The sequence below is a fragment of the Equus caballus genome, chromosome 17, assembly GCF_041296265.1.
Source record: "Equus caballus isolate H_3958 breed thoroughbred chromosome 17, TB-T2T, whole genome shotgun sequence".
Classification (NCBI taxonomy): domain Eukaryota; kingdom Metazoa; phylum Chordata; class Mammalia; order Perissodactyla; family Equidae; genus Equus; species Equus caballus.
The window spans coordinates 43868682-43884816 of record NC_091700.1 but is presented as its reverse complement, the minus strand read 5'-3'; the positions used below and the strand labels follow the sequence as shown (position 1 = coordinate 43884816).

The 16135-nt window shown below is 37.4% G+C and overlaps 1 long non-coding RNA gene across 1 annotated transcript; it reads right to left on the bottom strand.

Annotated features, from left to right (window-relative positions):
• Positions 1-4390: 4390 nt before the first annotated feature.
• Positions 4391-13255, bottom strand: LOC111768678 (uncharacterized). The gene is made up of 3 exons (XR_002801151.2): positions 13118-13255; positions 6673-6783; positions 4391-4570 (listed from the first exon to the last, which is right to left on the bottom strand). It is a non-coding gene; the product is annotated as an uncharacterized lncRNA (long non-coding RNA).
• Between the last annotated feature and the right edge of the window lie 2880 nt (positions 13256-16135).

Genomic DNA, 16135 nt, shown 5'->3' with positions numbered 1-16135 from the left:
GCCTTGCAGAATATTTTTAGTCTGATGTAGTCCCATTTATTTTTCTTTTGTTTCCGATGTCTGAGTAGACATGATATTAGAAAAGTTACTGCTAAGACCAATGTCAAAGAGTATACTGCCTATATTTCTTCCTAGGACTTTTATGGTTTTAGGTCTTATATTCAATTCTTTAATCCATTTTGAGTTACTTTTGTATATGGTGTAAGATAATGGTCTACTTTCATTCTTTTGTTTATTTGTTTGTTTTGCTGAGGAAGATTAGCCCTGAGCTAATACCTATGCCAATCCTCCTCTATTTTGTATGTGGGTCATCACCACAGCATGTATGTCAAGTGGTGTAAGTCTGTGTCCAGGATCAGAAGCCACAAACCCAGGCTACCAAAGCAGAGCATGCCTAACTTAACCACTATGCCATGGGGGTGGCCCCTACTTTCATTCTTTTGCACATGGCTGTCCAGTTTTCCAAACATCATTTATTGAAAAGACTTTCCTTTCTCCTTTGTATGCTCTGGGCTCCTTGGTTGAAGATTAGCTATCCATAGATGTGTGGTTTTATTTCTGAGCTTTCAATTCTGTTCCCTTGATCTGTGTGTCTGTTTTTCTGCCAGCACTGTGCTGTTTTGATTACTATAGTTTTGTAGTATATTTTGAATTTACAATCACAACAAAAGTAATAAAACATCTAGGAATAAATTCAACCAAGGAGGTGAAAGACCTGTATACTGAAAACTATAAAACATTATTGAAGGAAATCAAAGGAGACATCAAGAAATGGAAAGATATTCCATGCCCTGGATTAGAAGAATAAACATAGTTAAAATGTCTATATTACCTAAAGCAATATACAGATTAAAGGGAATCCCAATCAGAATCCCAATGACATTCTTCACAGAAATAGAACAAAGAATCCTAAAATTTATATGGAACACCAGAAGACCCCAAATAGCCAAAACAATCCTGAGAAAAAAGAATAAAGCTGGAGATATCACAATCCCTGACTTGAAAGTATACTATGAATTCTTACTTTTGATGAAGTCCATTACGTCTTTTTTTCCTTCTATAAGGTTGTTTTATTTTTGTGTCTTGTCTAAGAAATTAGACAAAATCACAAAGATTTTCTCCTGTGTATTCTTCTAGAAGTTTTATAGTTAAAAATTTTACATTTAGATTCATTTTGATGAGTTAATTTTTGTACATGGTATGAGTTGTGGGTGTTTTTTTGCATATGGATATTCAACTATGTGTACACCATTTTTTTAAAAGACTATGATAACATGTTTGTGTTTGACACTGGCTGTTAGCTGAGACCCCATCTGGTGTTTCTACTATATCAACAATATGTGGTCTCTCCATTTGGTCTGGGCTTCCTCACAGGATGCCTTTGACAATATAGTCACATGTCTTACACAGAAGCTCAGGGCTCCAAATGTAAATGCTTTAGCCAACAAGGACAAAGATGCATCACCATTTATGACTCAGTTGTACCCTCCCTTCTGCCATGCTCTATTGGAGTATGCCATGCCCTATTGTGGTTGCAAGGCCACCCAAGTGCAATAGAAATGAACAGGAGGAATATGAAGGCCACACTCAAGAAAAGTATGCCAGATGAGTAACATCATTGAGGTCTTCTTTAGAAAATACAATCTGCCACACTATGCCTTTTTATATTACTATGCCTAATTCCAGAAACTCATTAGAAGTTGTCTTATTTCAAAACGTCTGAGAAAAGAGGCTTTTTGGACTCCTGGACAACATGAACTCCTCCGAGGCAAGATTGGCCTTGAGGAAAAGAATAGACTCATCTGCATAACTGAATCCTGATAGAGGGGTGAGATATCTCAGGGAAAGTGTAGCTTAATGTTTTTTCCTGAGGGTACTTTTATGTGGTTGCAGAATTTTATGATCCCTTGGTGTATTAGAGATGTGAAGACTGAAGATGAAAAGAGGAGAAGCATATCTGTGTGATGACTCCTATTCTCAGTTTGTACCTCTCCCCCAGTATCGCACAGCTAAGAAAAGGGATGTGACCCTGATAGTTTTGGTCCTAGTCTTTCCCTTCACACCCATATGCAGGCTGGGCAGAGGACTATGGACCTAGATCTGTCATCTTCTCGCTCATCAGGAGAGCAGAGGGTGCAATAAGATGCACTCACTTTACAAATTGCTGGACCTTCAGCTATAATCTCAGGATAGTTGTTTTCTTCCACATAGGGCAGATCCATCTTATTTTTGCAACAACAACAAAAAAAGATAAGGTAATCGAATGTTCAAGTAGAAGCTATCAAAGCTTACTAAGAGAAAAAGAGTAAGAATTAGCTTTGGGATTGTTGGTGAAAAATAATTCAATGAAACATATAAAATATCCCTTCTATGGCTTTACCTTTACAAACCCACATATTGTTGAAGTATATACTTCTTGTAAAACAGCCATTAGCTGAGATTTGTGTTTAATTAAGAATTGCTTCCTAACTTCAGTTATTGTCCTCATCTTTGGGGCTCACTTTATGGAATGTGAGCAGTCATTATTAGGTGTGATTTAGAATGACTAGACTTTCAGAGCAATATTTCCTTGACCCTATTACTCCAGTTTACATAGAATCAGTGTTTGAGGTGGCTCAATGGTCTAAACCTTTATTCCAGAAACAGTCTAGCTGACAGAACTCCTACCTCTTCTGGGACTGGAACCATATGTGATTTCAATTTGAGTTTCTGAAGGGGGCTGAAGCTTGAAAAATGTGGAAGTTGCCCTTGCTCAAGAGGAGAGAAGGATCCATAAATTTATTTACCCAGATGATATATCCCCTGAGTATGAGAATAAGAACAGCTGGTTACTGGAGGAGGTGAGGGTGTTGGGATTGGGGTCAGAAAAGTTGGATTCCCAGGATATCTCAGTGGGTAATCCAATGCAGCACAAGCACTTTATATCATAAGTGAAAAGCATGACACAGGAAACAAGAATGAAATCATCTTAGATGGAAATAGGCATCCATTCCAATCCGTAAAGAAACGTGAAAATAAAATTTGTAAACAGTAATAAATTTAAACTCCCCTAAAGTAGAAAAAATCAGTGGTGTGACACAAATTGAAGGGAGTCTATTTTGAAAAGCCAAGAGATGATAATGGATGGGCACACGCTTTACATTCTGCATCACCAAAATGTACCACCTCCCCTCACAAATTAAAAGAAATGGAGAAAAAAATAAACACTGAAAGAATGAGAATGAATGAAACATCTTAACCCACCTTTGGAAATAAGAAAACAGGCAGGTTAATAGACGGAGCAGGCAGAGACACTGAAGCCTTGAGAATGCTCAGAAGAAGCTACAAAGTGAGGGGAAGCCAATTCACTTCAAAGAACTCTGGAGAGTCTCTGAGCTGAGAGGCAGCAGGTAAAGCAAGAGGCAGGAGGGAAAAGTGGGACTGAAAACCAGAGGATTAATTGAAGGTCAATAAATGTGTACTGCAGATCACTGAACCAAATAAAATGACCACACCCATTATGTATCCAGGAATGCAGAGCCCCCAGGGAGCAGGTCTTTGCTCCTAAGGGAAAAACCTGGCCTACATGACTTTAGATAAGTTAAACGAAGTGTTCAGAGAAAACTAAAATGTCTAGGGTGCATTTTGACACAAAAGAATAGAGCTGTCTTGATTGTGATAATGGAAGCTTGTAAAGTTCAACCTGTCATCTTTTGCTTCTGGCTATCATTGGCGTATCAGGAACTAATTTATCCTATTTCATTCAAGAACTGAAAAGCTAGACAAAATATATGGAACAACTAACGGTTTTCAGACATTGACAAAAGGCAGAGCTGGACAGTGATCCTTGAGAGAAGTAAGACAAGTGAGATGAGATCTGTGATTTTCCAGGCTATTGAAGAGAGTTTCCAGGCTGCAGAGCAGGGAGAGTGTCTTGGTCAGCTCGGGCTGCTATGATGGAAAACCATAGACTGAGTGTCTTCAACGGGAGAAACTTGTTTCTCACAGTTCTGGGAGCTGGGAAGTTTAAGATCAGGCAGACCTAGCCTCATCTCCATGTCCCACTACCAACTGTTACTTTTCTAAGTTTGCTTCTTTATCCCTATGTGTGTGTGAGAATCAAACCAGATAAGATATGTAAAGCACTCAGGCATATTGTAATGCCAAATACATGTAAGTTTTTCCATATTCATCTTTATAGTCCCCACGCCATTTTCATATTATGAAAATTTAATCATAAACATATTTTTAAAAAGTTTTACGTCTGTTGAGACAAATGGCTAAATAAAAAGGCCAAAAAGACACGTTTCTGTAGCTCAAACAGTTCAAAACTTATTCTTATAATGATCATTTTTTCTTCAATCCCTCATACATTTCTCTTAAAATATAGAACAAAATATTTCTCCAAAAGTACTTTATTACATTCTCCTTTATTTTAGTTAGTAAAAGAAATCCCATTTTAGTTATACTGAAACTTGTTTTTTACCCTAGCAGCTTTAATCGCTTGCACTATGTTTAATGGCGAGGATGATGTGTATAAGGGAGCAGATGCCAACTTTCGGATGCCAAGAGAACTTGAAAGACCACATACCTGTTAGACAAGCATCAATTCATTAAGGACATCATATGAGACAATTTTACAAGACAATTAAGACAAAAATAATAATAATTTAATATCACCACCAAATACTTCAAAGAAGCGACTTTTTTAAAACAAATCTTTAATCATGTTGATAGCACATGTATTAAGTGAACATAGCAATAGCAATTAAGGCAGCCATGAATATCCTCACTGTTGGGAACTATATAGAAGTAGGAAAAACTAGTGTGCAAAAACAATCCTGTGTGCAGATTTCTAGAGCAACATTTTCCCACCATAATACATTAACATCAGCTTTATAAGGACTGCAAATTACTATAAAGGAGACACAGTATAAAATATTTTAGTTTTTAAGTATATTGATTTGAATAATTAACCAGCTTATAATAATAATAAGATATCTGCATATTACTTTATAAGTTACATCTACATATGATAACTCCTGCAATTCTCAAGAGAACTCAAACTGAGTAGGTTTGATTGTTATTCCCATTTTCCAACTAAGTTCGCTGAGATTCAGAAACACAAAGTTACTTGCCTAAAATAACAGACAGAATACAGAAAAGTCATATCTCACACTCAAGTCTCCTGTTGCAAACTTCTCTGTCATGTGTTTGACGGTGCAGTGCCATTGACTGGTGGATGTCCACACAGAGAAAACGTTCAACTGCAACATTAGAAAATTCCGTAATGCCTAACTTTTTAAAAATCTCCTCATAACTGCCTTCAGAATATGTGTCAGATTCCATGGCATTGGATAGGGGGCCATGGAAAGCATGTTTCCGCCATTTAGATGTAATTATGACGCCATTGTTCTGACTCTATCAGAGCTAATTGAGTTCCACAACTGCCCTTATCATTGTCATTGATGCAGAATATATCAACAATTCATGTCCTTCAGGGCAGTCCAGACTTATTTTTGTAAAACAATTCACAAGCTGAGCTAGGCAAGCCTAAAATCTTTGCCATTTTGAACATGTGTTTGAAAGAATTTTTTCTATTATTCGAAAGCATTGGTTATACAAGGAGTCTGTTACTACCCTTCCCCAATCCAGGTAGCGGGAAACTAGTCTGAAACTACCTTGATTAGTGATTGCTCCCCAAGTAGATGCACCAGCGGGCTGCCATTAGTAGAATTCAGCAGAATTCTAACGCCTTGTCAGTGAAATGATGAGTACAAAGCTCACCACTACCAAGATCTTAATTAAACAAGGGAATAAAGGAATCACATAGATTTACACACAAATTTACTTTCTGAAGTAAGGCACCTGAGGAGCTGATATGTAGGTATTTCAGACATACTTGACCTGTGATTTATATATCTCCCTCTGAAAGAAGTTTGGAAGAAAAATAGAAACAGCTCCTTCTTTGTTTTTCGTTTCTCTCTTTTGTTCTCCTTCCAAATATTTAATAGGAATCTGGTCTTAAGTTTGTAAAAAAGCAAAATGGTGGTCCCTACCAACTCTGGAGAAGATATCCACGAGGCATAGTTGCCCGTTTACCCAATGTCAGCAAAGGCTTTCAAGGACCCTTCCATGTGTTCTACATAGCGTTTTCGTTCCCTTCACCAAACTTTCACCACCATTTCCACCCTGCTGATTCTTTATGACTACTTAAATCATCTTTTTCCACAAGGCTTTTCGAGGTGCGCCATCAAAATTAAATCTCCTTAACTTATTATCTGATGTGCTTGTCTGTTTATTACAGTGTTAGATTTGTATGAATCTCCATCTACATCAACATCTAGATCTGCATCTTTCTCTCTAACTACATCTGCCTTTCCTGTTTCACTATTTCACTTGACTGTAAGTCTCTAAGATCTCTTCTACCTCCAATTGTGCCTGGCACATAGTATTTGTCAAGCTGGACTGAAAGTCATATAGGCTGGAATTGTGAATTTTCCCACTAATTGTCAAATGTGTTTGGCTCTGTAAACATAATGATTGATTACTAGACTTTCTGAATCGAGCTCAGGCTAGATATATTTCAGATTAAATCAGTAACATACTGCCAGATTTCACATCGTAAAGTGGTTTTGACTAAATTATCTTAAATATATAGAGTGTTTTGGAAGTAGACTGCTCCAAACTTACTTGCTTAGGGGGCCCAAATCTCCAGGTGGGATTTCAGAAGCCCATGGAATGAGTTTTTCCTTGTTCTCCTGCTTACTTTCTTTGTGAACACAAGAAAGTTACTCGGAATCCCTGAGCAAAACAGAAGCAATAACATAGTACTCATAGCCTAGCAACTTCTCAATATCATTACGTGTTAATATCTATAGAGTGCTTTCTGCTTGTGAGATGGAGAGGGGCTTTGTAAAAACAAGCTGTTACTGGCATCATTAAGGCAATACCTACTGGAGCAGGGTCACATAGGCCAACAATTGGCACTAGTTCTATAACTCTCTGAAGAGCTAAATTATCCATGACTAGAAATAATTTTAATAATGTGTGTTCAGGGCAACCTCAGTTAACCAACACGGATCTATAGCCCTCAAGCAACAGCTTTTCCCCAAACTGAGAAGGCCCACATCCTTCTCAAGCAACAATAACAATTAAAACAACAATTAACACTTACTTAGAGCTTATGACATACCAAGAACACATCTAAATGTTTTACATGCAATGACTCAATTAATTCTCACAGCAAGCCTGTGAAATAGACATATTTATTATTCCCATTAGTTAGATGAGAAAAATGACACGGGGATCTTAGGTAAATTGATGAAAGCAGCTTAGAAACTGCATACACAAGTTGTAGACATAGGCAATCTGATCCAAAGCCCAGGATTTTAACTATCATCTTTATCCAGTTAAAAGGGCAAAGGATGAGGGCTGTGGGAGGAAAGAAAGTCTGTTCCTCTTCACCTGTGGCATCGGCAAAATTTTTCACGTGATTCATGGTTTTGAGGTTGGACAGCACACAAGTTATGGAAGTGAAAGAAGTAGAGGCCACAGCTGTGGTCCTGGAAGGATATGAAGGTGGGAAGCAGACAGCATCTCCAGTCATCCCCTGTAAGGTGACCACATGCTTCCTAGACTTCAGCTAACGCTGCTAATGTAGCACTTAGTGCAATCACGGGATCAGCTCCATCCTAATCTCTGCCTCACCAAAAGTTTCAGCTCAGTCTATTATTAACTAGGAAAAGATACGACAGCAAAATGCATCCATGCGTTCACAAGTTATTCCAGACTGATCTCATTTACTTTTCAATAGAATTCCTAAACTAGTAGATAAAAATAAGTCATAAAGTTAGAATACCTGGAATTCAGCAAAGGTTTTAGATAAGAGACTCAAATGTAGGCTGATAATATCATAGGTAAATGGCTCTGGACCTTTTTGAAGGACCAGTGAGGGCTCATTAATGAAAAGCAAGGTCAGTTTAATGGAATGTATCTAGTTTCATGCTGCAGAAGCTTTTCCTGTCATCTTCGATGTTTCTCTCAGTAATTTGGATGAGAACACAAAAAGCAAGTGTATCTAACTTGCAGATTTCAGGAAGCTGGAGGATAACCTGACAGCTGAATGACAGAACCTGAAACCAAAGAGTTTAGCAGGCTGGGACGAAGTATTAAAATTAACAAGATCTAAACAGGGCTTGACTCTTTCTGTGTAGCTGTGGAAAGGAGGCCAAAATTGGCCAGTAGAAATTATTTAAAGACATATTTCAGTTTAATATGAAAAAAACGTTTACAGCAATTAGTAGTATTTAAAATATTTTAAAATAAATATCTGAAAAGGAAAGTTAAATAAAAGACCTAGCCTAGGAAGTATTATATTAGACATTTAGTTGACTGAATGGTTCTCTCTAATAGAGCACTGAATGGTATATAGTTTTATAAGGATGTTTCACATATTTTTGTATGTCCAAGTATGCCATCGGAAAAAGGGAGAACATTAGCATCTCTGTAGTTCAGTAAGATTCTTGAAAGAATCAACACAAATTAAAAAACAGCTTATAGCATTTTCAGAACTCATGAAGCCTAAACCAGGTACACAAACTACAGCAAATTTTCCACACAATAGCAGCACTGCCTGCATAAAACTATCCAATCATGCTCCTCTATATATACAGGTAAAGCACTGAATGAAGAGAGCATCCAGGAAAGTGCAGAGGTCAAAAGGACCTCAGTTTTCCTCTGTTTGAACTTCGCTTAATGTGCTATTCCTTCTACTGCATATGAGACTCCCCATAAATTTGGGGGCTATTTTTAAATCAGTTTATACCACTAGAAAAAAGGCAGGAAAAGATAGAACATTTTAGTAATAAAATTTAGCTTTTTTTGAGTCCAATTTATCACTGCCAACAGATTTTTTTCTGTTCATTTTTATTTTAGCTGATGTAACTTCTCAAGAGATTTTGTTGTCTTAGTTTTGCTTTAATTTAAAAGCTGTTGGTTTTTTCATTTCTCTGTTAGTCAAATCCTACTAATATCTTTCTTTTTGTTATTGTGGTAACATTGGTTTATAACGTTCTATAAATTTCAGGTGTACAACATTATATTTCAATTTCTGTGGATTACATCATGTTTGCCACCCAAAGACTAATTACAATTCATCACCACACACATGTACCTAACCACCACTTTCGCCCTCCTCCCTCTCTGCTCTGGTAACCACCAATCCACTCTCTGCCTCTATGTGATTGTTTGTTGTTTTATCTTCTACTTAGGATGAGATCACACAGTATTTAACTTTCTCCTTCAGACTTATTTCACTCAGCATAATACCCTCAAGGTCCATGCATGTTGTCACAAATGGCTGGGTTTCATCATTTCTTATGGCTGAGTAGTATTCCCTTGTGTATACATACCACATCTTCTTTATCCATTCGTCCCTTGATGGACACCTAGGTTGCTACCAAGACTTGGCTATTGTAAATAATGCTGAAAGGAACACAGGGGTGCATGTATATTTATGCATTCATCTCTTCATGTTCTTTGGATAAATACTCAACAGTGGAATAGCTGGATCGTATGGTAATTCTATTCTTAATTTTTTGAGGATTCTCCCTACTGTTTTCCAGAATGGCTGCACCAGTTTGCACTCCCACAAGCAGTGTATGAGAGTTCCCTTCTCTCTGCATCCTCTCTAACACTTGTGTTTCCTGTCTTGTTAATTATAGCCATTCTGACAGGAGTAAGGTGATATCTCATTGTAGCTTTGATTTGCATTTCCCAGATAGTTAAAGATGTTGAACATCTTTTCATGTGTCTGTTGGCCATCTGTACATCTTCTTTGAAGAAACATCTGTTCAGATCTTTTGCCCATTTTTTTAATTGGGTTGTTACTTTTTTGTTGTTGAGATTTATGATTTCTTTATATATTTTGGATATTAACCCCGTATGAGATATTTGGTTTGCAAATATCATCTCCCAATTGTTAGACTGTCTTTTCGTTTTGTTGATGGTTTCCTTTGCTGTGCAGAAGATTTTTAGTTTGATGTAGTCCCATTAGTTTATTTTTTCTATTGTTTCCCTTACCCACTCAGACATGGCACTTGAAAATATGCTGCTAAGACAGATGTCGAAGAGCATGCTGCCTATGTTTTCTTCTAGAAGTTTCATACTTTCAGGTCTCACATTGAAATCTTTAATCCATTTTGAGTTAATTTTTGTGTATAGTCTATGAAAACGGTCTACTTTCATTCTTTTCATGTGGCTGTCAAGTTTTCCCAACACCATTTATTGAAGAGACTCTCCTTTCTCCATTATATGTTCTTGGCAACCTTGTCAAAAATTAGCTGTCCATAGACATGTGGGTTTATTTCTGGGCTCTCGGTTCTGTTCCATTGATCTGTGTGTCTGCTTTTGTGCCAGTACCATGCTGCTTTAATTACTATAGCTTTGTAGTATATTTTGAAACCAGGGAGTGTGATACCTCCAGTTTTTCCTTTTTCTCAAGGTTCCTTTGGCTATTTGGGGTTTTTTGTTTTTCCATATAAATTTTAGGATTCTTTGTCCTATTTCTGTGAAAAATGTTATTGGGTCTTTGATAGGGACTGCATTGAATCTGTAGATTGCTTTAGGAAGCATGAACATTTTAACTATGTTAATTCTTCCAATCCAAGAGCACAGAACATCTTTCCATTTCTTTGTGTCTTCTTCAATTTATTCCAACAATGTTTTATAGTTTTCAGTGTACAGATCTTTCAGCTGTTTGGTTAAATTTTATTCTTTTTGTTGCAATTGTAAATGGGATTGTATTTTTAATTTCTCTTTCTGCTACTTCGTTCCTAGTGTATAGAAATGCAACAGATTTTTGTATGTTGATTTCGTATCGTGTAAATTTATCATTTTCATTTATTATTTCTAAAAGGTTTTGGTGGGTTCTTTAGGCTTTATATATATAAAATCATGTCATCTGCAAATAATGACAGTTTCACTACTTCCTTTACAATTTGGATCCCTTTTATTTCTTTTGCTTGCCTGATTGGTCTGGCTAGCACTTCCAATAGTATGCTAAATAAGAGTGGTGAATGTGGGCATCCTTGTCTGGTTCCTGTTCTTAGAGGATTAGCTTTCAGTTTTTCCCAACTGAGAATGATATTAGCTGTAGATATGTCAAATACAGCCTTTATTATGTTGAGGTACTTTCCTTCTATACTCATTTTATTCAGAGTTTTTACCATAAGTGGATGCTATCTCTTGTCAAATGCTTTCTCTGGATCTATTGAGATGATCATGTGATTTTTATTCTTCATTTTGTTAATGTAGTGTATCATGTTGATTGATTTGTGGATGTTGGACCATCCCTGCATCCCTGGAATAAATCCCACTTGATCACAGTGTCTGATCTTTTTAATGTATTGTTGTATTCAATTTGCCAGTATTTTGTTGAGGATTTTTGCATTGATGCTCATCAGTGATATTGGCCTGTAATTTTCTTCTTTTGTGTTGTCCTTGTCTCGTTTTGGTATCAGGGTAATGTTGGCTTCATAGAATGAGTTAGGAAGATTCCTCTCCTCTTCAATTTTTGGAAGAGTTTGAGAAGAGTACAAATTAAGTCTTCTTTGAATGTTTGGTAGAATTCACTGGGAAGCTTTCTGGGCCTGGACTTTTATTTTTGAGGATGTTTTTGATTACTGTTTCAATCTTACTAGTGATTGGTCTATTCAAATTCCTCTTGATTCAGTTTTGGAAGGTTGTATGATTCTAAGAATTTATTCATTTCTTCCAGATTATCCAATTTGTTGGCATATAGCTTTTCATAGGGTTCTCTTATAATCTTTTCTATTTCTGAGGTGTCCATAGTAATTTCTCCTCTTTCATTTATGATTTTATTTATTTGAGCCTTCTCTCTCTTTTTCTTGATGAGTCTAGTTAAAGGTTTGTCAATTTTGTTTATCTTTACAAAGAAGGAGGTCTTGAGTTCATTGATTTTTTTCTATTGTTTTTTAGTCTCTATTTCATTTACTTCTGCTCTGATTTTTATAATTTCCTTCCTTCTACTGATTTGGAGCTTTCTTTTTTCTTTTTCTAGTTCCTTTAGGTGTACTGTTAGATTGCTTACTTGAGTTTGTTTGTTTGTTTGTTGAGGTAGGCCCGTATTGCTGCAAACTTCCCTCTTAGAACCACTTTTGCTGTATCCCATGTCATATTTAGGCATGTCATATTTTCATTGTCATTTGTCTCCAGGTATTTTTTTATTTCTCCTTTCATTTCTGCATTGACCCAATCATTGTTCTGTAGCATTTTGTTTAATCTCCACATATTTGTGGCTTTTCTGATTTTCATCCTGTAGTTGATTTCTAGTTTTATTTCTTTGTGGTCAGAAAAAGTGCTTGGTATTATTTCAATCTTCTTAAATTTATTGAGAATTTTTCTGTGGTTTTGTTCTGTTCCCTTGCTTGGAATGTATTCCTTTGCCTCCTCATTTTGCCTTTTTCTCTGTACTTATATCTATGTATTAGGTGGGTCAGCTACATCTTCTGATCTTGGAGAAGTGGCCTTATGTGAGAGACGCCTTCTGAGTACCAGTAGTGTGCTTCCCTCTCATTTGGAACTCTCACTAGTTCCAAATGTTCCAGGAGTGACCTCTGTATGGGTTACATGTGTCCTTCTGTTGTGGTAGGGTTGTTCTTGCTGCAAGTGCCCAGAGAGGCAAGGTGTCCCCTTGGCCAGCTGGTTGTAATGCTCAGCTGCATGTGGCTGCTATGGACCCTTCAGTCACTTTATCAGGTGTGGAGAGCCCCAGTGTAGTTGGCTGCAAGGTCTAATAGCACATTCCTGTTGCAGTTTTTCTGTTAAGTGAGTAAGCAACCCACCATGGCTAGTTGCTAGGCTTAGGGGCTTACAATTGTGGAAGGCCTCCAGCCTGTGAGGCTCTTTTCAGCTCTCTCAGGATTGCAGCTGAGTGAGGCTGGCCTCAGGCATGGGAGCACCCGATTGTTTCAGGCTTTGGAAGGTGGGGCTGATCCCCTATGAGGCTGTTTGAGAAGCAAAAATCTTTTGCAGCTGACAAACCCCATAGCCACACACCATCAACACAGTCCTTCCCTGTGCACATACCCCAACCCAATGAAGCAGACCCACTCACCCTGCTGCAGAGAATCTAGGCACCCAGCCTATGCAGGCCCACAAGTTCCCTGAAGGCTTGCTGTTGTGTGGGGCCAGTCCCTAGGGCAAGCTGCCTGCTCTGGATGAGCTGGATTAAATCAGTGCTGCAGTGGGTGGGGCAGACTCTGGGCTAACAGGCCAGGGGAAGGACTCCAATTGCGTCTGCCAGCGTTTGTGTCATCATGCTTGTATTAGGTCACAATAATGGCTGCCACAAATGTCTCAGTCCCTGGAGAGGTCTCACCTCTCACCAAGATACACCCAGAGCCTATCAAGTGAGTCTCTTTTCACCAAAGGACCATACACCTTTCTTTCTGGTGATTTTAGGTTGCTTTCCAAAATGGGTGAATTTGAGTGTGGGCCTTCTAAGATTGGCATATTTTCCCTTATATTCAATAGCTTTTCTGGGGAAATTCACTATTATAGTTAGTAGCCAGCCATGCCAGATTTTATGACACTTGTCTCAGTTGTGCTGTGTCCAAAGGATGCTTGTAATGGTGACACTCCCCTGCTCAGTTACCTCACTCCTCCAGAGAAGGCTGTGTACCTTAGGACTGCTCCCAGCCAGCTAGGAAGCTCCACAGCTTGCAAAGGTGGCTTTTATTCTCTCCAGGAAGGAATTTCTGTCTCTTCCACCTCAGTCAGGACAGCCCTTTGTTGTGGGGGTTCTTCTTATCCAGTTTTCAGTTCTCTCTCAGGGGTAATTGTTCCCAGAGTAGGGGTAAATTTGTTGTGTCCATAGTGAGTTCAGAGTCCACCTATGCCATCATCTTGACTAATTCACCTCAATATGTTTATTATGTGTGTTTTGGATAATTATATTGGCTTTAAGAGTTTAGAAAATATTATTATGTTTAAAATTACCTAAGAGTAGATTTTTGCTAGTATATTAGAACTGATTTTAAAAGAAATACTGAAAACATCTAGGTATATTGGAGCTATGGTTAATAATTACTATGAATTTTCAAAGATCCAAAAATTCTAAAACTACAGTGTATTCCAATGGGTAAAATAGAAAAAGTGATTTTAGAGTGCTCTATAATTGAATTTCCATAAAATAACTGGTATGACTCCTTCTACCATCAAATATGTGAGCATTCCAATTTAAAATGATGAAATGAATTAAGACTGTGCTCTAAACACATGAAATGATACATGCACAGACATATATGCACAGACACACACACACACAGAAAACCAAAAAGATGTATCTAGATTAAAAAAAAAAAAGATAAGCATCTCTGGTGGGGTCAAAATGTCTAAGAGGGAACAGGCTGAAATCAGGGGTTTGTTGACCCCAGGGTGCTGAAGCAGGCAATGTTATATGGGATTTTGGTCTTGCAGAGTAAAGGAAACTAAAATTGTCGCATATGAAATGGGGTTGGGGCATAGTGGAAGATGGGGAGAGTATTGAGAGTTGTACTCACTGTTTAAATCTGGGGGCTGAGTACCATCCATCTTCAACTTAAAGGGGCACTCATTCTTCATTATTACCCATAGTTATTATAAAATCTGATCAAAAGGAAACAGAGAGCCTTATAATCATGAAGGAGATTGTACTAGGTGCTTATGCAATTTATTCTGTGATATACCCAATATCATCTCATGCAGAAACTTCAAAGCTGAATTATAAGAGCTAGTGTTTGTTTGGGGGCCCAAAGGTACAGAGGGAGACAGTTACAAAATTGATACATGGAAATAGGAAGAACAAAGAAAAGAGGGAAGAGAGAGATTTAGGGTGAAGCTTGAATAGGAAAGAGAGAGAGTTGGAATAGGACAGGGAAGAAGATGGAGAAGGAGAAAGAAATGGAAGAAGAGAGAGAAATACATCTATATATATATATGTACACACATAGAGAAGTGAGAAGGAAATAGAATATTGTCTTCAGAGTGCTGAAGGGAAATAACAGTAAACATATAATATAAATAAATAAATATAAAATATAAATAATATAAATATAATAATCAGTCAGTCATGAATGAGAGTAAAACTAAGATATGTAAAGACATAAATTCTAAAAGGGTTAGCCATTCGTAGATCCTCATTAAAATATCTAATGAAGTATATACAAGAGGAAGAATGAGAGATAATAAGAAACAATGACAAGCACTGAAAAGGGTTTAAAATATTGATAAATTTAATAAAATACAGTAAACATAATGTTTTCTGTGTGTGTGTCTTGAATTACAACATTGAAATTCTTAACGAGATCAATAGGGTTGCTTGATTAATAGATAAAGCAGGCTTATTGTGGCTGATGGGAGGAGGTTTCTTTTTTTTTTTTTTTAAAGATTGGCACCTGAGCAAACAACTTTTGCCAATCTTCTTTTTTTCTGCCTTTTCTCCCCAAATTCCCCCAGTACATAGTTGTATATTCTAGTTGTAGGTCCTTCTAGTTGTGGCATGTGGAATGCCGCCTCAGCATGGCCTGATGAGCAGTGTCATGTCCCTGCCCAGGATCTGAACCAGCGAAACCTTGGGCCGCCGAAGCACAGAGTGTGAACTTAACCACTCGGCCACAGGGCTGGCCCCTAGGAGATTTCAAATACTATTCAGTTCACTAGAAATATTTATGATTGAAAATATCTGTTAAAATGGAAAAATAATCAAGACAATTGAGCTTGCAAATTACTGAAGAAAACATTATATGGCACTTTATCAATCCAAGACAGAGAAAAATAGAAAATATGAAAAATAAGAATAATGATGTCAAAGACTAACTATTCTGACATGTTAAAATGGTAAGGAAGACTTTATTCAGCATTATTGCAACAAGTATCAAGACTATTGCAATAATGGAGAGAGACCAACCTCAACTCCTAATAAGGCAAAGACAGCTGGAGATTCATAGCCAACAAGCAGAGTGAGGGGGCCAGTGGATGGAAATTATTAAGAGGAGACATTAAGGGTATGGGGATTCTTGCTAAACTGACTTAGGATTGTTGCTGAATGCAGGCTAAGGGAATAAGTATCAAAGACGGAGGATGAAGAATTTGA